Source organism: Oncorhynchus keta, chromosome 20 (genome assembly GCF_023373465.1).
Source record: "Oncorhynchus keta strain PuntledgeMale-10-30-2019 chromosome 20, Oket_V2, whole genome shotgun sequence".
Lineage (NCBI taxonomy): Eukaryota > Metazoa > Chordata > Actinopteri > Salmoniformes > Salmonidae > Oncorhynchus > Oncorhynchus keta.
The window spans coordinates 16,890,580-16,912,674 of NC_068440.1; the positions used below are offsets into that span (position 1 = coordinate 16,890,580).

The 22,095-nt window shown below is 42.8% G+C and overlaps 1 pseudogene; it reads right to left on the bottom strand.

Moving 5' to 3' along the window:
• Positions 1–8,863: 8,863 nt before the first annotated feature.
• LOC118399478 (serine incorporator 1-like) lies at positions 8,864–21,140 on the bottom strand (annotated as a pseudogene).
• Between the last annotated feature and the right edge of the window lie 955 nt (positions 21,141–22,095).

The following is a 22,095-nucleotide window of genomic DNA, read 5'->3' on the forward strand; positions in this document are numbered from 1 at the left end:
GCGAGAGAGAGAGAGAGAGGCTGACACTACAGAGAATGGTTCCTCTCATTCACCTCCCAAGTTCCAACCTCCAGGACACCTACACCACCCGATGTTACAGGAAGGCCATAAAGATCATCAAGGACATCAACCACCCGAGCCACTGCTTGTTCACCCCGCTATCATCCAGAAGGCGAGGTCAGTACAGGTGCATCAAAGCTGGGACCGAGTGACTGAAAAACAGCTTCTATCTCAAGGCCATCAGACTGTTAAACAGCCACCACTAACATTGAGTGGCTGCTGCCAACACACTGACACTGACTCAACTCCAGCCACTTTAATAATGGGAATTGATGGGAAATGATGTAAATATATCACTTGCCACTTTAAACAATGCTACCTTATATAATGTTACTTACCCTACATTATTCATCTCATATGCATACGTATATACTGTACTCTATATCATCGACTGCATCCTTATGTAATACATGTATCACTAGCCACTTTAACTATGCCACTTTGTTTACATACTCATCTCATATGTATATACTGTACTCGATACCATCTACTGTATCTTGCCTATGCTGCTCTGTACCATCACTCATTCATGTATCCTCATGTACATATTCTTTATCCCCTTACACTGTGTATAAGACAGTAGTTTTGGAATTGTTAGTTAGATTACTTGTTGGTTATTACTGCATTGTCGGAACTAGAAGCACAAGCATTTCGCTACACTCGCATTAACATCTGCTAACCATGTGTATGTGACAAATACAATTTGATTTGATGACAATAATTGCCTCTTAATATGCATCCCACTGCTGGCTTGCTTGTTCCCTGGATGGGAGACCAGATGCTGCTGGAAGTGGTGTTGGAGGGCCAGTAGGAGGCACTCATTTCTCTGGTCTAAAAAAATATCCCAATTCCCCAGGGCAGTGATTGGGGCATTGCCCTGTGTTAGTTGCCGTCTTTCGGCTGGGATGTTAAACAGGTGTCCTGACTCTGTGGTCACTAAATAACTCATGGCACTTATAGTAAGAATAGGGGTGTTGACCCCGGTGTCCTAGCTAAATTCCCAATCTAGCCCTCATACCATCATGGCTACCGAATCATCCCTAGCTTCCAATTGGCTCATTCATCCCCCTCCTCTCCCCTGTAACAATTCCCCATGTTGTTGCTGTAAATGAGAACGTGTTCTCAGTCAACTTACCTGGTAAAATAAGGGTAAAATAAAATAAATGGTTGGCTTGATGAGTGACACCACACACCCACACTAGTTACTGACACCTGAGGGATAAGGAAGCTGACAGGACTTCCAAAAGCAAGTGTAGGATGAATATCAATGTTATCCTCACCAGGCTAGACTAATCTTGCCTGAACAGACCCACACTCACAAAACACACACACTTTCAGGACCCCATCAATCAGGCCTTTATGGTGGAGTGGCCAGACAGAAGCCACTCCTCAGTAAAAGGCACATGAATGGCCTGAATGTCAAGCGTCACATCTGGAGGAAACCTGGCACCATCCCTAAGGTGAATCATGGTGGTGGCAGCATCATGCTGTGGGGATGTTTTTCAGCGGCAGGGACTGGGAGATTAGTCAGGATCGAGGCAAAGATGAACGGAGTACAAGAGAGATCCTTGATGCTGTAATCGCTGTACTGAGTAAGTACTGAGTAAAGGGTCTGAATACTTATGTAAATGTGATATTTCCTTCTTTTTTTTCTTCTTTTACATATATACATACATGCACATGTAAAAATATGCAAAAATGTCTAAAAAAAACTGTTTTTGCTTTGTCATTATGGTGTATTATGTGTAGATTGATGAGGGAAAAAAACAATTTAATCAATAATAGAATAAGGCTGTAACGTAACAAAATGTGGAAAAAGTCAAAGGGTCTGAATACTTTCCGAAGGCTGACTCGAGCCGGAATGGATCGTGAGCCTGTGTTGGTCCTCAAAGTGTGCTCATGTTCAGTACCAAGAATAAACCGTGCCCTATTCTGACCCTAATGGCAAGCACGGTAAGCTCCATTTGGGCCCTGGGCCTATCGATGTCACAATCACAGCATTATGCTCCTGCATTGGCTAAACACTATAGTTCACAGTGGAAAGTTCAACTCGGTGCTACCTCAGTGGCTATTAAAGTATTATATAAAGGTGTTGCACCTGCGTGAATGTTCATGTTGTTATTGTTTTACATCCATCCCTGAGGCTTTAAGGTCATTTTGTACTGGATGTGTTTTTCCTCAATAGCACCTAGAGTGATTGTCCTGATGTCCTTGGTCTCTCCTCTCCACAGTCACCCCCACAGCTGAGAGAGGGGCATTTCTATTCTACCACACAAATAGAATCTGGGCCAGACGTCTACTAGTGTTGTTAGAGGCTAGTTGAATACGAGGTCACAAAATATTCAACCCAAATATGACATCATCCTCAAGGAAAAGAATAATACAGCAGCAGCCTTGTGACCCTCTTCATCATCATCATCATCATCATCACCTATAACTGGGTCGGAGTGGAGGTTTATGCAACGGCATACAATCAACATTGACCATCAGAACACACAACTGTATCATCACACACACACACACACACACACAAGCCTATTCCTGCGGTCATATGTCAAAGACTAAGGAGGAGGGACGCCTTGGAGGAAATAAATCATAATGCTGCCACTGGGCTCTCCATGAAGCCACGGGGAAGATTTCCTCTCTATGCAGTTACACACACACACACAATCTGTCAGAATAATGCCAAACATCCCACCTCTCCACAGCTAGGGAGTGAGACAGTGTGCCCTCTCCTCTCTTTGCATGCCAAACTGACACCCAATAACCCAGCACTGAATTATGTGCAATGGGATGTCAGGACTGATCATTTTGAGGGCACCAGATCCCTGGCCCTAAGCGTCAACTTTAAATGCCAAGTTGAGTTTAATTCAGTAAAAGCTAAACCAACTAGTCAAAAATGCTAGTCGAAAATGCACCTTGGATAAAGTAATCAAGGTTTTGGTGTTGAGATTGGATCAATGGGAAGCATTTCTTGTCCAAGGCCTATAATTTTGAAAATCATATTTGCCAATTAAGAAAATACACCATGATGAGGCCTACATATGTCTTGTTCTCTCTATAAATTCAAATAAGCTAAATAAATTCCTTATGTGTCTAAAACCGACATTTCAACAGCTTGGCCTGAGATGCCCTATGTCTTTACGACATTCCAACCTTCTTGATTACACGCAAGATGACAGTAAATACTATATAAAGGGCACGTGGTATCGAAAATCGAAGCACTCTTGAGCTGCTGATGGACTCCAACTGTCACATGGGTAATTCTTCTTATGGCGTACTATTATTAACTAATGCATCGCATGACAATATAATGTGTCCGTATTTCACCAAGAAAGAGGTACATGCAACACAGAGAAGGCGCCTAAGTGCGTGCTAGATGATAATGGAGAAAGCGTCACCGGGGCGCATGGATGGACGCAGCGTCGTCCACAACATTGTCACTGACTGGGATGCGGCAGCGTTACGACACCGTTCATTCCGAGGAACCAACGCTGCCATAGTCTCTGGCGATCTAATTCTTATCATTGTCATTTTTTGAGTAAAATCTGATTTCAGACTAATATCAGTGGACGGGGAAAGGATGCAATGCACCTCAAAGAACAGGTTCCGGATCTGTGCAGACAGACAGGCACAGTGAATACTGGATAGATGTAGAATGTTAGGTGACTATAGATATAGACTATTCACAATGCATTGCTTCAATATATCCAATATTATAGCTAAATATTCTACCACCGCAGTGACATAATATTAAACCCACAGGAGCCTATTCTGAGCCGAGCAGTTGTGATTTTCTAGACTAACATTTATTGATAATGATATGATTTCGCGTGGGGCTGACAATCTCGCGGACTGTACGGGATGCTCTCTCTACCGTTGTCAAGTCACATGGAATTCCATTCACAGAATATGTCAATTCATAGGGCATGCTGTGCAGAAAGACCACTATATTTACAGCTATTCTAAAATGGATATGAAATAGGCATACATTATGTGACCTCCATTTTATGTTGTAAAGGAATTTCCCTATTCTCTCTTTCGAAGATTGGAGGGGAAAAGGAGGCATCCCTTTCCCACGGATGCTGATGTGGGATTGTGGGTTCTGACATTCCCGAGAGAGCGAATCACATCAGTGTGATGCACGTTGGCAAGACCTAATCGAACGACAAATAATTCGAAAAAGTAGTGGCATAATCTTTTATCAAGATGTCTTAAAAATTACAACATAACGAGAGCGTTTTGTTATTGATACATTTCCATGGTGAGTCAATAGCCTAGGGTACTGTAAAATAATGTCTGGTAAAAAGATAAAAACACATGGCCTTCTGATCATATGTTGTTACGTTGCCTATCAGCATAATGTAGCCTAGCGACTGTGTGTGTCAAGCTGAACCACTGGTTTCGCTCTTCCTTCTATCTTGTCTACCCATTTCACTTGAACAATGACAACCCCGGTCTTGGAACTGTCCCAAGACTGTACAGAATAGAGGCAGCCGGTATAGGCTACACATGCACACAACCCTTGAGCATCACAAGGCATGCTGCCTCATACTGCCTTCACACACACACAAACATAACAACTCATTTCCCAAAGGTCGCCGTTTTGTTGGATAGGTTTTATGCACGCGATCTGCAAAGCGCGAGAATGCACAATAACCTGTCGTCATCTCGTGTGAAGCACAGTTACTCTGTCGCTACCGAGCTCCTAAAGGTTCCAAACAATGATAAACTGTCCCCAGCACTACTGTACCTGCAGAGCCGCTGAACTTCACTTCGTTGTAAGTGCCGTTGCCGTGTCTCCGCCACATATCACCACCCCTCATATCAGCCAGGGGCATACCGGTATGCTAAATTATGGTAATAATGCCAGATGTTAAAATGTGAATAGCTGTCAACATTGCTGCACTGTTTGAGCCATGTAGGTTATTCCGCAACAGAGCAGACTTTTTCATATCTAGCCTACCATGTAAACGGACTGCCCCAGGTTGAGAAGTGTTATTTTTCTTCTGGCGGTGGCGGGATAGGGATGGAGGGTCCTCCTTATCCCTTTTCAAACTGATGCTGCGATTTCACACAGTAGCGCGCGCCAGTGTCCCACACACACACAGCTGGTCCTCGCGACAGAACACGCTGCTTCGATCCACGCAGTTCCAGAGAAATACCCCGCCCACTTTAACAACTCAGTGGCATACTGTAGTCACTACAATGGAGAACACAGGCCTATGCCTTTTGTTGCTCTGCAAAGGCTCTATGTTTTATATTTGATATCTCAGTTTGACCAAATCCTGGTGGGGGACTGGGACAATGGATAATAGTACACAGTAAAGGGTTGCCATGAATTTGACAGTTATTTACAGGCAGCTCTGTGGCAAGTAAAATGCTGTATTGCATATTACAGTAGGGCCTATAGCTATTGTAATATAAATGTGGTATGAAAGCAAGTACTGTGTAATGACACACAGTACAATATCGTAAAATTGACTGCAATATACTGTAAAAACTTTTCATTCTAACTTCCTCAGATTGAATGGCTCAATGAATTACATTTATTGAGGGGAGGGTTTATATGTCACAGTATTTCCCTATAATTACAAGGAATTGGTGCAAGCAGGTTGGCTGGTTGGTAAAGTGTTTAAACATTACAGCATATTAATAAATATTTTATATCACTTGCACTAGAGGTCTTAACAAAGGCTTCCAAATTGGCAGTGACCACAAGACAAAACTGTCCAAAAGGACATGGCAAAATACTCATCCATTTAAGGTTGAAGACTTGCTGCCACTCCAATGTGTCCCCTATAGATTTTAAATTCATGGGGCACTATAACCACATAGGAGTTAAATTGATACAGCATTCTCATTCACGACTGTAACACATATCCTCTTACAGTGCAAGCTTCAAAATATGTTAATGAGCCGGAAACAACAATACCATGCACCCACTAGTAGTGAAGGTTTTGGGCGCTCCAAAGATTACAGTACCATACTCTATACTGTGAGGTGGAATTACAGTACCAATTGAAATACAGCAATTTCCCACAATGCTCCATCACTTACAGTATGCTGCAGTTAAATGTTTGAGGTTTTTTTTCTTTTTTACTGTCGATAATACCTTAAATGACTGTGTAACAGTGTAACACAATAGATAATGTAATACAGTTGTGTAATGACTTTTCTGTAGCCTAATTCAATAAATAATGACTATGTAATATTAATGACTGCCAACAAATACATTAGGGTTTCTCACAGCGTTGATACTTGAACCCCTAATTACATGATGAGCATACATCAGACTGTGAAGAGGTTCAATATTATTGCATTGTCTAAATCAAATATATAAACCCAAACCAAACATATTATCTTACAGTGCCTTCAGCAAGTATTGTGTTACAGCCTGAATTGAAAATATATTACATTTAGATATTTTTGTCACTGGCCTACACACAATACACCATAATGTCAAGGTGGAATCATGTTTTTCGAAATCTTTACAAATGAATTAAAAATGAAAAGCTGAAATGTCTTGAGTCAATAAGTATTCAACCCCTTTGTTATGGCAAGCCAAAATGTGCTTAACAAGTCCCATAATAAGTTGCATAAGTGCAATAATAGTGTTTAACATCATCTCTGTACCCCACACAACATTTTCTGTATGTTCCCTCAGTCGAAAGTGAATTTCAAACACAGATTCAGCCACAACGATCAGGGAAGATTTCCAATGCCTTGCAAAGAATAATTGAATATCCCTTTGAGTATGGTGAAGTAATTAATGACACTTTGGATGGGGTATCAATACACCCAGTCATTACAAAGATACATGCGTTCTTCCTAGCTCAAATGCCGGAGAGGAAGGAAACCGCTCAGGGATTTCACCATGAGGCCAATGGTGACTTTAAAACAGTTACAGAGCCTAGGATAGGAGATAAGTGAGGATGGATCAACAACATTGTAGTTACTCCACAATACTAACCAAATTGACAGAGTGAACCTGTAGAGAATAAAAATATTCCAAAACATAGATCCTGTTTGCAACAAGGCACTAAAGTAATACTGCAAAGCAATTAACTATTTGTCCTCAATACAAAGTGTTATGAATAGTGGTGGCTGCATCATGTTATGGGTATGCTTGTAATGGTTAAGGACTGGGGAGTTTTTCAGGATAAAAAAAGTAATCGTAAAGGTGCTAAACACAGACAAAATCCTAGAGGAAAACCTGGTTCAGTCTGCTTTCCACCAGACACTGGGAGATGAATTCACCTTTCAGCAGGACAATAACCTAAAACACAAGGTCACATCTACACTGGAGTTGCTTACCGAGACAGTGAATGTTCCTGAGTGGCTGAGTCACAGTTTTGACTTGGATTTTCAAGTAGATTTATAGCAAGACCTAAACAGTTTGGCTACCAATGATCAACGACCAATTCGACAGAGCTTGAAGACATTTTTAAAGAATAATGGGCAAATGTTGCACAATCCAGGTGTGAAAAGCTCTTGAAGACATACCCAGCAAGACTCACAGCTGTAATTGCTACCAAAGGGCCTTCTACAAAGTATGGATACTTATTTAAATTAAGTATTTCTGTATTTCATTTTCAATAAATGGGCAAAAATGTCTAAAAACACGTTTTCACTTTGTCATTATGGGGTAATGTGTATATGGGTGAGAACAAGACCTCTGAGACCTCTCATTAAAACCTTCAGTAGCTAGCTGCTCTAAATTTAGCTTGTTTTTCCACACAGGTTGTTATTGTCTATATCAGAGAGTTACCGAGTTACATTCTATACCAGAGTTGCCAGGTTATATTTTATACCAGAGTTGCCAGGTTATATTCTATACCAGAGTTGCCAGGTTATATTCTATACCAGAGTTGCCAAGCAACCCTCCTCCTGGGGTGCCATTAGCTATCCTCCAACCCGCAGGAATCTGGTCTGACCCTACTACACACTTGATTCTAATCTATAGTAATAGATTCATGATAGAGCAGGGCTGGAGAAAAAACCCTGCAAGGCCCGTAGTTCTCCAGAACAGGAGTCTCCAACCCTGCTCCTGGAGAGCTACCCTCCTGTAGGTTTTCACTCCAACCCTGTTCATGGAGAGCTACCCTCCTGTAGGTTTTCACTCCAACCCTGTTCCTGGAGAGCTACCCTCCTGTAGGTTTTCGCTCCAATGCCAGTTGTAACTAACCTAATTCAGTTTATCAACCTGCTAATAATTAGAATCAGGTGTGCTAGATTAGGGTTGGAGAGAAGACCTACAGGACGGTAGCTCTCCAGGAACAGGGTTGGAGTGAAAACCGACAGGAAGGTAGCTCTCCAGGAGCAGGGTTGGAGAGCTCTGCGTTGGAGAGCTCTGTGTGGGTTGGAGAGCTCGGTGTGTTCACCTCAACCTACAGATGTATCCAGATGCACAGTGGCAGTCCTCATCCCCAGTGTGAGCATGATCCTAACCGGCTAATGCAACCAATATTTTCCGGATTCTCTCCTCTACCGCACCACAGTGGAGGCCCCAGACAGAGTCATAGCGTGATGGGTTTCCCCAACCAGGCCATTATATAACAGCATTATGTAGACTAGGTCTAAATGCCTGCTGTGAGGGGGACTCCACCACTATCGAACGGTCTGTCACAGAGACCCAGGGTAATCACACTAACAAGGTCACCCACTCACCAAGATCAGACCTACTAGTGTACAGGATTGAAAAATACTCCTATATATACAGTAGATTATTTTCTGTAAAAGAGCATGAGGAAGGATCTCAAAGTGATTGAATGAAAGCATGTTAATTCAACTAACATTGACTACCATAAAGCAGTCAGCTGAAATTAATATGGCATGGCACTCACTTTATTTTCCACTACGTGTACATTACTTCAGTGTGTGTCCGGGTGTAATTCTGCTATGCTTAAACTCAAACGGTCTGATTGCAGTGATTTGAGGCTCAATTCATGGAATAATTACAGACCCATCTCTGTGCTCCTTCTCTACCCCAGCCAATCCCATTTGTTCCTCAATGAATATAATGTTGGTATTGTGTTCAACCCCCTCCTTATGCCAATCTTGTGATGGGGAAATCGCATTCCCTTGCCGAGAGAGTGTGGTGTGGCTACATGGGTAATCCTGCGACAAGGAAATAAGAATAATCCTGATGGAGTGTGATCATGGTCATGTGATCAGGGTGATGAATGAAGCCAGAGGGAATGGGAGGTTCTGGAATCCCTGTTGGCTCGGACTGATGACATGTGATGACATGTCTTTGGTCTGTTTCAACTTCTCAGGTGCTGGAATGTCCTACTGATAAAATGAAGTAACACTAGTGTTGAACAGAATAAAGCACTTGATTACAAGATGCAGCTATGACATGTACAAAGCTATATAACTAGTAGTAGGCATTGACTGTCCTCATGAATTGAGCTAACATGTTTCACTTTGAGGCAGAATGGCAGAGAGAAAAGAAGTGCCATGGGCACTTTCTACTTATCTGGAAGAGGTACGTAGAACTACTCATCTCAAATAAAACCTAGCAGCAATATACAGTCATTTGAGGGGCAATAGTCCCACCTACAGGACCCCATGAACTCTTAAAATAACAATCTCACAATAGAACACTGGAAGACATTTCAGAGATGATCAGATGTATTACATTTCATCATGACAAGGAGGCACTAGAGATACCTTGACAGATATATGACAAACCATATACAAATTGGAATACAAAGCCAGTCTATGGTCTGACTGAATAGGTATTGTGTAGCAAATCTATAGGTTTAAAAGGCACTTTTACAAATCTTAGCTATAACAAAAAATGTATATGGACATTGTAAGCAAAGACACGCTGAAATGTATAAAACAAATCAACTAAAAACAAGGAGAAAGTGCATTGGATGAACATAATCTTGTTCACAACATCCGAGACTATGGTCATTTGTAGCAATGGCACCCTGCCAAACATGTCGTGGATGGACTGAGCAAGGTATATTGTGGAGAGAGGATCTAAATGTATGCAAACAGGTGGAACAAGTAAAACATTAACACCTGAGTGGAGTTTACTTGGCTGGTTTAACATATCGATCGTGTTCATACGATTTGAGGATTTATGAAGTCATTTCAGTAGATTCAGTGACCAGAAGATATTTTGAAAGCATGAAACCAATCCCATTTTTAACAAGATCAACAAAAAAAAGTAAATAAGTCCAACCTCAAGTATGGCTAAATGCAAATTAAACCTGGAATCGGGAATAGACTGAACAGTAAATTAATCTCCAGAACACTCAAATTCGTATCATGCTTGGTATAGTATGTATTAATTTGTCTGTCCACAATTTGTTGACTAACTAGGTGGCTAATGCTAATGTTAGCTAGGCTAGGGGTCGATGGCAACACCCCTGCGGAAATCTAATTAGCATAATAATAAGTCCCCTTCAAAAGCAGTCTGTTTATTTCTTTATTTAACTAAGCAAGTCAGTTAAGAACAAATTCTCATTTACAATGACGGCATACACCGGCCAAACCCGGACGACACTGGACCAATTGTGCGCCGCCCTATGGGACTCCCAATCACGGCCGGTTGTGATACGGCTGGATTCAAACCAGGGTGTCTGTAGTGACACCTCTAGCACTGAGATGCAGTGCCTTAGACTCAGGATCCCAGAGTGCTAGAGATATACACTGTTTTGCACGGGCTACACCGTGAATGATAGCCTTCCACATCTGCGATGGAAGGTAGCAAAGCTACAGCGTGTTTGTCAGACCATGAGACACCCCGAAAATCGGCCTTCTCACGAAAACGTCAGTAGCATCTGAACAGCGTGGCCTACAAAACTAAATACGACCACTATGGGAAGAGGAATCTCATGAACACGACCCCAACAAGCATCACGAGACTCGTCTGAAGTCGGTACTGCCGAATATATTTCACAGTGGTTTAGATAGTACAATGATTCGCTACACTATACTTGCTTGTTGTCACAAACTGAAATTAGGTGAACTATTCGTATTTTAGTAACCAGAAAATGGCAGTACAATTTCTGCATCTTTATATATATATATATACTATTATTTTTCTGGGCTTATGTCTCTCAGACATAGGACAGACAATTTAAAAAACAAATGTCCTATTTATTTATTACTAGCTTATGAATCGGTTATTCAATCCATTTCTATGGGCTAATAGGCCCAATTCAATGTTTCATCAAATAATGTGCGTGTGACATATTTATATAATACCTAAAGCGGTCCTAATATTCAAGTCGATAAATGATCCTCAGTATGAACATCTTTTTTTAAAATCCATATGTCAGCTTAATAGAACCCCTCCACAGGCTTAGACCCTTAAGGATTAAGGTTGATGTTAAGGTTAGCTATCATGCTAAGTAGTTGCAACTGAGCTAATTAAAGTAACAATACCAAACATAACATATAGTAATTTAAGTGTCCCTGATGTTCTTTTACTACGTTACGTCTAGTCAATGAGACCAGCCTGAAATTAAAATAAGACATGACAATGGTCCCTTCCTTCAAGCAGCACAATTCAAAAAAACATTCCAAATAGTATAAATTAAAACATGCTAAACAGTGAAGTCCCTCGGCAAATCTGAAAAGACACCCACCCTCTTCCTACTTGGGAACAGGGGTGCCATTTTGGGACTTAGCCCTGGATGGAATGCATGTCTTTAGTTGAAGTCTCGGTTGGAGAGGATGAGAGGAGCTACCAGGGTCCAAAGGTAGAAAGCCAGGCCTATCCAGCTAGAGCCAATCTTCACCCACACAGCTGGCAAACAGCTCTGCATGGCCTGGTATTCTGCGTCAGGTCTGGGGAGAGATCAGGACCAATCCAATCACTCACATTTTGTTTACCATCAGAAAAACGCATAGTAGACCATGTGCGATGGTTTGAAAATTGGGTCTTCGGAGTACCATAAGACTTTTATCCTGTTGACCTAAAGCCCAGGCATTAGCTTGGGGAGCTGACGCAAGGTCTAGAACAACATCAATCACCTCCGTTACACCTGTACACATCCCTACCCCTCTATCCCCTCAGACATAATCAAAGAAAACAGAGCTACTTACTGGTACCAGTTGGTGAGTGTCATCATGATGTAGAGGGAGGCCAGGCACAGGCTGAAGTGGAAGAAGGCGTAAGAGTAGGTGACCCCCTCTTCCTCGTTGTCCACGGCCCGTCTGACCCCGTCCTCCCCTGTGGCCACCTCGTGGTCGTCTGCAGCCAGACCCTGGTCCTCCTCTGTCTGAATCAGCCTGTTCACCTGGGTGTTGTTAGATGAACAGATGCTGCAGGGGAGGAGGGGAAAGAGCAGGAAACCCACCAGAAAAAAAAGGGAAGTGATGATGTGGACAGGCTCGAATAGTCAGGATTTAATTTGAAACATAGCGCTGAACCAGTGTCTCAAATCCAGTCCTGAGGACCCACAGGCTTGCACGTTTACTCTAGCCCAGTACTTCTATCAGGTGTCTATTTTACTGTATTTTAGTCTATGCCGGTCCAACATTGCTCGTCCAAATATTTATATATTATTAATTCCTTTAGATGTGTGTATTGTTGTGAAATCGTTAGATATTGCTGCACTGTTGGAAATAGAAACACAAGCATTTCACTACACCCACAATAACATCTGCTAAACATGTATACGTGACCAATAACATTTGATTTTTGTCTCTGGTCTGCTACAAAGAGTGCCCGGTCCTGTGGGTCCCCAGGATTGGTGTGAACCCTACTCTAGGTTGCAACTTTATACCTGGCGTAGAGAGTGCAGAAGAGGAAGATGACCAGTCCTATGATGCCCTGTGCATTCCACCACTGGACCCCTTGCCCTGGGGCAGGTGTAGGGGTGGAGGTGTTATGTACCAGACTCAGCAGGCTGGGGTTACACTTGCAGTCTGTAGGGAAAGAAGTATTAATATTGTCATTCTGATTAAGGCCATTGAAAAGACTAAATGTTATGCTTAAAACAAAGAAAACTACAAATGATCAGCTTCTAATTATGAGCTAGTCACATCTATTTGATTTACTTCTTTTGTGATTCTTGGCTGCAACTCATCTCATGTTGGATGACGTGATCACTGATCATCTTTTGGGTAAAATATGCTTTGTCACATATACATTTGTTGTTCCAGAGTTCCCATCAAGTGATTTCCATGAGTCAGTATGCAGCTATGTGAGTCATAGTTACATCAGGCCATCTTTAATGCATGACCTAAACCATGACTCTTAACCAATGACTGAACAGGGGCATCGGCAGGGTCATGACGAGAGTTACTGGGGTTGTTGGTCATGGAGGACCATGTAACATACATGATGTAGAGGGAGATGAAGGACGCTTGGAGCAGGCCTGACCTGGGCTGGGACTCCTGGGGGACAATACATAAACACAAAACATCAGTGTCTAACTTTTGTTCAACTACATTCACATGAACAAATAGTTCACTGTGTCATTGTTTAACATTTTGATGATCTTCAAAATTGCAAACATTGCTAATATTGTCACCCTTGAATGAACTTCAGGATGTGTACGCATTTCAAAGAAAGAGAAACAAGACTGAAACAGCCTGCAAAGAAACATTGTACTCAAAACTGCAGTGTGCTGGTATCAATCTTTCTTGAGAGACTGAAACCTCACCTGAACTTTGGGCAGGATGGCAACGATGGAGACGAAGATGTAGAATATGAAGTTGAGGCTGATGAAGACGTTGTGTTCAGTGCAGTCGTCTCCCGTGGTGTAATAGACATAGAACACCACCACAGCAGAGAAGGCCAGGACATAGTGCAGCACTGTGAAGGAGAGCTGTGGAGAAACAGAAGAATACATCCCATTACGGATGTTAGGAAACGTCTTTCCATTACCACTAGAGAAAACCAGGGTCAATTCATTCAATTACACTGAAATTCCTATTTTCTTCAGGAAATTTCAGTTTAATTCAAGAAAAGACTGACGTTTTAAATCAGACTATTTTTATTTTACCTTTATTTTACTAGGCAAGTCAGTTAAGAACAAATTATTATTTTCAATGACAGCCTAGGAACAGTGGGTTAACTACCTGTTCAGGGGCAGAACGACAGATTTGTACCTTGTCAGCTCGGGGATTCGAACTTGCAACCTTTCGGTTACTAGTCCAACGCTCTAACCACTAGGCTACCCTGCCGCCCCGGTATTAACGATCAGTACCTGAGAACCAGCACTTGCCATTTCCCTCAGTGTTCTCCAACCAGGACTGGTACCAGGTGTGAGCGAAGTCCACGAGCAGGATCAGTTGGATGATGATGAAGGAACCCACCATGCCAAAGTAGAACCACACTTGAACACACGCAGCGAGTTTGTTAAAAGACAAAATGTGCAAGGTGTGTTTAATTGACTACAAGTTCTTGGCAGTGGCAATGCGTCACATGGGCCATTCTGTTATTTAATGTCACAACAATATCAGTTAGCACACATTTTAATAGTATGAAACAAATGGCTTGATCTAAGAAAGCATGTGCTGACCAGCTGGCAGGTGTCTTCACTGATATTTTCAACATGTCCCTGATTGAGTCTGTAATACCACATGTTTCAAGCAGACCACCATAGTCCCTGTGCCCAAGAACATGAAGGCAACCTGCCGAAATGACTAAAGACCCGTAGCACTCAAGTCCGTAGCCATGAAGTGATTTGAAAGGCTGGTAATGGCTCACAACACCATTATCTCAGAAACACTAGACCCACTCCAATTTGCATACCACCCAAACAGATCCACAGATGATGCAATCTCTATTGCACTCCACACTGCTCTTTCCCACCTGGACAAAAGGAACATCCATGTGAGAATGCTATTCATTGACTACAGCTCAGCATTCAACACCATAGTGCCCTCAAAGCTCATCACTAAGCTAAGGATCCTGGGACTAAACACCTTCTGCAACTGGATCCTGGACTTCCTGACAGGCCGTCCCAAGGTGGTGAGGGTAGGTAATAACACATCTGCACGCTGATCCTCAACACTGGAGCCCCTCAGGGGTGCATGCTCAGTCCGCTCCTTGTTCACCCACGACTGCATGGCACGGCACGAATCCAAAACCATCATTAAGTCTGCAGACGTCAACAGTGTTCGGGCTGATCACCGACAACGTTGAGACAGCCTATAGAGAGGAGGTCAGAGACCCCCGTTTTCATCGACGAGGCTGTAGTGGAGCAGGTTGAGAGCTTCAAGTTCCTTGGTGTCCAAGTCACCAACAAACTAGAATGGTCCAAACACACCAAGACAGTTGTGAAGAGGTCACAACAAACACAACACAGGAAACGAAAGATTTGGCAATGGTTTTCAGATCCTCAAAAGGTTCGACAGCTGCAACATCGAGAGCATCCTGACTGGTTGCATCACTGCCTGGTATGGCAACTTCTCGCCCCCCGACCGCAAGGCACTACAGAGGGTAGTGCGTATGGCCCAGTACATCACTGGGGCCAAGCTTCCTGCCATCCAGGACCTCTATACCAAGCGGTGTCAGAGGAAGGCCCTAAAAATTGTCAAAGACCTCAGCCACCCCAGTCAGACTGTTCTCTGCACTACCGCATGGCAAGCGGTACCGGAGTGCCAAGTCTAGGACAAAAAGGCTCTCAACAGTTTTTACCCCAAAGCCATGACTCCTGAACAGGTTATCAAATGGCTACCCGGAATATCTGCATTATTTGCACTGTTGGTTAGAGCCTGTAAGTAAGCATTTCACTGTAAGGTCTACACCGGCTGTATTTGGCGCATGTGACAAATAAACTTTGATTTGGTCGCTTTCCCATTCCATTGTTGTTTTGGTACATTTTTGTTGAGTAAGGCAGCTTGGTGTCAACTGTGGTAGAGGGGCAGACAGAAAGTACAGAGCGCAGGCGACGTTAATCTTCTCTGGTTGCGCTGAGGGTGCGTCACCGCAGCACCTGCTGAGCGAACCAGCAAAAGCCCCTAATTGGTGCTCCATTGACTTACAGTAGCCGTGCCCGCCCAAGAAGGCTCATGGTCATTGGCCACAGTCCTATGCCCGGTAACTTTGATTGAACTGATGCGTCAACTTCATAGCTAGCTAGTTGTTTACCACGTCTTCAAGCTAGGTAGCTTAGCTAGCTGAAACAGGTCGACCTGTCTGACACGAGCTCACTGTAAAACCACACACACTAATGTTTAAATTACAGAATTGGTCAGGAGATATGAATTGTATCAAATTAGTCTGGCCTTTTTTTTTTATCTCCTAGCAAATGATTTTGAAACTTAACATTATGAAAAAAAATGTAGAGAAAATGTCTGTGCCCATTAGCCAGCTACACTTTAAAATATGTCCATCCATTAAAATAAAGCAAGCTGGAAAATAAGATTCAAATGGAGTGATTGGTGGTGGATCATGAAGCAGTGGCTAACATTACTTTTGAGGTAGGTTAGCTATAATACCCTATAGGCTACATGTCTTATTGTTGAATACCCATGGAACCACATGTACAAGAAGGGTTAGTTTAAATACCTTTGATGGAACTGTGAAGGTGCAATAGATGAAGCAAGGTAATAGTGTTATAACGTCGTATATCGTTAACCGGGCACCATTTGTAACAGGCAGCCGGAGTCGCGATATTGCAGACCAATTACTAGCTAGTTTACTCGACTACCGTGTCCTTCCGTGCAATATGACCTAAAGATATGGGAAGTAGCCGTAAACCAAACCATAAACCAAATGTTATAGCGTTTGTGTGTGGCTCAAAACTCCTATCCGCGCTAATAGCGTTTCAATCGGTGACGTCACTCGCTCTGAGACCTTGAAGTAGTTGTTCCCCTTGCTCTGCAAGGACCGGGCTTTTGTGGAGCGATGGGTAACGATGCTTCGAGAGTGGCTGTTGTCGATGCGAGGAGAGGGACGGAAGCAATACTGTTACACATTCAATGTGTAGCCAGTGTAGTGTACTGGTTTCGATGCATTTGAGCTTTGGTGATTTTCCCCACCAAGATTTGAATGTTAAAAATCGCCACTGGTTATTGGGGTTTAGAGGAAAATATTTTAATAAAAAACATGAGCTGGCGCCCACCCAGAGAATGATTTAACGTAGAGGTGCTGATCTTCCTGTCTGGGTTGGCGCCCCCCCTTGGGTTGTGCAGTGGCGGAGATCTTTGTGGGCGATATACTCGGCCTTGTCTCAGGATGGTAAGTTGGTGGTTGAAGATATCCCTCTAGTGGTGTGTGGGCTGTGCTTTGGCAAAGTGGGTGGGGTTATATTCTTCCTGTTTGCCCTGTCCGGGGGTATCATCGGATGGGGCCACAGTGTCTCCTGACCCCTCCTGTCTCAGCCTCCAGTATTTATGCTGCAGTAGTTTATGTGTCGGGGGGCTAGGGTCAGTTTGTTATATCTGGAGTACTTCTCCTGTCTTATCCGGTGTCCTGTGTGAATTTAAGCATGCCCTCTCTAATTCTCTCTCGGAGGACCCGAGCCCTAGGACCATGCGTCAGGACTACCTGGCATGATGACTCCTTGCTGTCCCCAGTCCACCTGGCCGTGCTGCTGCTCCCGTTTCAACTGTTCTGCCTTATTATTATTGGACCATGCTGGTCATTTATGAACATTTTAACATCTTGGCCATGTTCTGTTATAATTTCCACCTGGCACAGCCAGAAGAGGACTGGCCACCCCACATAGCCTGGTTCCTCTCTAGGTTTCTTCCTAGGTTTTGGCCTTTCTAGGGAGTTTTTCCTAGCCACCATGCTTCTACACCTGCATTGCTTGCTGTTTGGGGTTTTAGGCTGGGTTTCTGTACAGCACTTTGAGATATCAGCTGATGTACGAAGGGCTATATAAACACATTTGATTTGATTAACGGTGAATAAACTGTAAGCTATAAAAACAAAGGAGAGTTGCACACTCCATATGAATAATCTCCCAGTAATTTATTGGGTAAAAAACAACCAATGTTGCAGCATCACTGTGCCTTCTTCAGGGTGAAGAAAATATGTAATATCGTAGTAATGGTGTATACCTGTGTTGAATGTCCCGTCTGGAATGAAGAAGGCTCCTACAGTTATCCCCACCAGTACGAGGAACTTGAAGAACCAGAATCTGAGAGGACAAAGCCACAAGCATTCATTCAATGAAATCATCTCATACAAAAACAGGTCCCGTGTCTGTGCGCCATAAAAAAAAAATAGACTGGTCATATTTTTGGGCAGTATCATCCTTTAAAAAACCTTCTGTATGTAAAATAGTGTAAAATCTCCCAATAAAATTTTGAAAGTAAATAAATGTGACTCTGGATGACAACATGTGGTTGTTTCCAACATTAGTGCTTTTTTCCTAAAGTTAAAGCTGCTTCATGTTTTGTTTCCTTGCCATGACACTAACGAGTATTGGGATACTGGTTTTGTCCTAGCCCTAATATTTTATGCTGGTATGTAAATGAAAGGAGAATTATGTTCTCCAGGTACATAACCCAATTTAATTATATTACTCTCAGTCTGCAGACCAGAATGTGTAAGATCCTGGTCGAATGAAACAGACGGAGGCCCAGCTAAAATAGTCAAAAAGGTTTATTCACGGGAAGTTTCTAAAGTCAAGAATACAAAACAATTCATTTTATACTGACTTCTCACACCCACACATACACACAAACATTTCCTGCTACGCACACACTGTCTGTCTCACTACCCAGCCGACAGAGATAGCGACCTTGTCCTTGAGACGTACTCCCCGTTCTCTCCCAAATCTCTATTCAGGTCGGCACCAAGCTCAGACAGTCTGTGTTTAAAATACCATAAAGACATATTGTTTTACCCTAATTCTGACTAGGACTACACATTTATTGATTATGATTGTATACATACTAATCAATTCCATACAATTATATGTTTCAGGGCGGAATATTCTAATCATTCAAATAACAGACAATTCTCACCTATCAATAAACAAATAAGAGTGTGGAGAATGTGGCACTGCCCTGGCCTGGCCAGCAGAGGGCAACATTGTGTCCCTGAAGATCACCATCCACTACTATAAAAAGGTGAGCTTCATACCCGTTCTGTAGGGAGGCTCGGGGTCCTTGCTACTGCGAACGCGGATCATGATGATGGAGAACAGGAAAAAGAAGCAGGCCATGGCAAAGCACATGCGATACACAGACTTGTAGCCCACGATGACATCACAGTTCACCTTGTTCTCCATGCCTGGCATGGGTATGGAGGTTCCGCCCACACAGAAGCCTGGTATCTGATAGATCAGTAAAGAAACAGTAAGAATAGAACCAACAATGTACATTGACGACAGCATCAAAACGTTTTCGTCAACCACTGGGCCATCTTCACCAGCTTGTGTGACCAACTGGGTTCGAACCAGGGTCTCCTGCGAACCACAATCCTGTTTACCCGCTGAGCTAAAGCCTTGGAATTAGTTCAGGGAGCTAAAACAAATATGTAGGTCTCAGGCAACTCTACTCATCAAGCAACCAAGACCAGGGTTGTGTGGTGTTACCTTCCTGAGCTGAATCTCCATGCCAGGTAGGATTATGATGACAGAGACCAGGGTCCCCAGCAGCCGCAGGAAGGAGAAGGTCAGCCGGGACACAGTGGAGTTGTAGGTGGAGGGACAGCATCCTGACAGCAGACAGGGAGAAGAGCCACACAGACACGATGCCTGGAGGAGGGAGGTGAGGGAGAGAGGGGATGAGAAATAGGACTGCACAGACAAGTTGTTTTTGGTATGCCAGAGGGAGAAGGAGGGGGCAGATGAGCTAATGAAGAAAACGCATGCATGGTGTGTGTGCACAACAAAAGTACTGTGTGCTACAGCCAGTTATTGTTACGGCAACCATTGTAAATTCCAGCCAAACGAAGGTAGTCAGGCCAGTTACAATGACAAGGGCTGCCAGTCATACGGTTAGAGTACAGCAACGAACACAGCCCACTGCCTGATGTGCCCTTTCTCAATCTATAGCTTTACATGATTCCAGGTCTTCCCTCTCCTTGCCACCTCCTCAAATATGCATCGGTGGAGATCCAAGATCCCTTTCAGATGTGTTTTGAGAAGAACCAAGGATAGGATGGGAGGAATCGGGACAGATGAATTGAGAAAGAGACCCAGTGTTGGATACGTGTTGTATGCGGTCACAGAAGGTTCGTGCTCGACGGGAGGCATCCCTCACTGCTCCTCTGATGAGTCAGGCAGATTGTCATGTCAAGATACAATGTGTGAACTACTGAGGCATAGGCCAGATCAGCCCAGAGACATGAAGCATAGTCTAGAGTCGAGCATAGGGAAGCCTATGATGCGGTAGCAGGGAAGGATCAGCCATCCTTCATTAAAGGATTGCAAGCTATGAAGGCTGTATGCAACAGGGTGGCAGGCCATGCAACATGCATTCGAGCAGCACTCATAAGCCTTGCCTCTGGAAGGTGTAACCGTTTAAGTTGTCGTTTTTTTGCTGACCTGAGAATGTGGGACAAACTTCAATCGAAAGGGTCAATAGGTATATCACTCTAGGCATGGTAATTTGCGGTGTGTGCGTCCAAAATTGAAGAAATTCACCTAATGGCTCGAGTAGGCCTAGAAAACCTTTTATATCACATCATATTTATTTAACATGATCACTGAGCATGCCCGTAACACGGCATGAAATATGAACGGGAATAATTTTAGTCGTGCAGCTAATTATGAAACTGCTGACTTCTGCAAACAAGTGTCTGTTTTCCAAACGTAGGTATTTACGATCAACATAAAACACAGAATATACCTACGGGGAAAACAGAGGAAAGTGTGTATTTACATACGAAGCCACAAACAAACGTCGTTGCGCTCTCTCACTCTTACAAAGAGAGCAAAACGTCAAATCAAGAAGTTAAATAATTGATACTTACACAGCTAGCGATTGAACACAATGCCATACACGCTCCCATTTTAGTTTAGAACGAAAAACCCCGTCTTAAGTAAACGTAAAAAACACTCAAAAGTCAAGAAGTGTAAGACTTCAAAAAAGTTGTTTCTTAAAATGTGTAGTTTCTTCCGACGCCAACCAAGCAGCAACAGGGCGTGTCTGAAGAATCAGTTAACGGTGATAGGTCCATGGGTGTCTTCCATCCAACTTCTGGACTAATCAGCTGCTGATGCGTTGAATAATTGAATAATACAAAATAGGCTAGACTACAACTTAAAATACTGAATTACATTTTTTTATATTAAAAACAAAAGGTGTTCTGTAATAAAAATAGTTGACACACACACACACACACACACACACACACACACACACACACACACACACACACACACACACACACACACACACACACACACACACACACACACACACACACAGAAATGTACATTTGTACATAATATAAATCCTCTTAATGCTTGTTGATAGATAAAATAAATCCTGTACAGTCAAATGTGTAAATCACCTCTTTCCCTGATTATTCAACATCACTAGGGAGCAGCATCAGTAGTAAACCTCGGCCCATTTACCCCAGTTGGACTTGTTTGCACTTGACAAATGTTATGTTGTTAGAGTAGTCCTCTGTAGCAGCTAGTTACAGATTCCTTACTCAACTGAAAAATCAATCTAATTGGGCAGGCAAATTAATAGACAGACATTTTCACCACAGCTAGAAATTAAACAAAAATGAGCAAACACATTTTTTCTTGTCATGATATGACCTACACTGCCTAATGTAACCCCCAAACAGTATCAATACCTTGAACATTGTCTCCATGTTAGGCAGGTTAGTTTATAGCCAAACACCGCAGACACTTAAGGGCAATTCCAGGATGGCCTGAAAATATTTTTGGTATCTCAGATTGTTCTGGCAATTTTCTCATAGAAACTTAATGGGAAGAAGGATGTTTGATATGCTTTTCACATTTGTTTTAACACAAACCATTTTTGAGAAAATCATGATGAAAGTGGCAATTTTAGGCCTATACACCCTGTAAGACCCAATGAACACAGGAGGTTCGTGGCACCTTAATTGGGGTGAACGGGCTCATTCTAATGACTGGAGCGGAATCCGTGGAATGGTAACAAATACATCAAACACTA